The sequence below is a fragment of the Charadrius vociferus genome, unplaced genomic scaffold (assembly GCF_000708025.1).
Source record: "Charadrius vociferus isolate BGI_N301 unplaced genomic scaffold, ASM70802v2 scaffold738, whole genome shotgun sequence".
Lineage (NCBI taxonomy): Eukaryota > Metazoa > Chordata > Aves > Charadriiformes > Charadriidae > Charadrius > Charadrius vociferus.
Genome location: NW_009649467.1, coordinates 270,969 through 271,484, shown reverse-complemented (window position 1 = coordinate 271,484; position 516 = coordinate 270,969).

The window sequence follows — 516 nt, the reverse complement described above, 5'->3', positions numbered from 1 at the left end:
TGTTCACATCCGTGTATCTGCTTTGATTATTTGTGGAGCCTGCAAGTAGTAATGAAAATTTAATGGCATAAAACTTAATTTTATCTTAAATGAATCACAGAATACCAGGTTGGAAGGGTCCTCAAGGATCATCTGGTCTGACCTTTCTTGGCACAAAGCACGGTCTAGACAAGATGGCCCAGCACCCTGTCCAGCTGGAAATAGCAAGTCCTGCTACTGATTTGCTGTTTGGGACAGAGCGGGCATCTTTTCAGGTGAGCTGTGGAAGTCAAAAGGACAACTTCTGAAAGATTAAATCCCTTTTGACACACCCTACTACCATGAAACATCATATTCATTGTTCTGAAGACTTAAATTCTCTGTTCATTCAAAGCAAAATGGAACAGGCATATTACCCCAGAAGCAATCCCCAGTTGTAACCTGGGAAGTTGAAATCTGCAAAAAAAAGAAGCTAGTTCATTATCTGCATAGTATTACGTCTCTGCTGTTTCAGAACTGCCTGGAAATCTTTTTTTT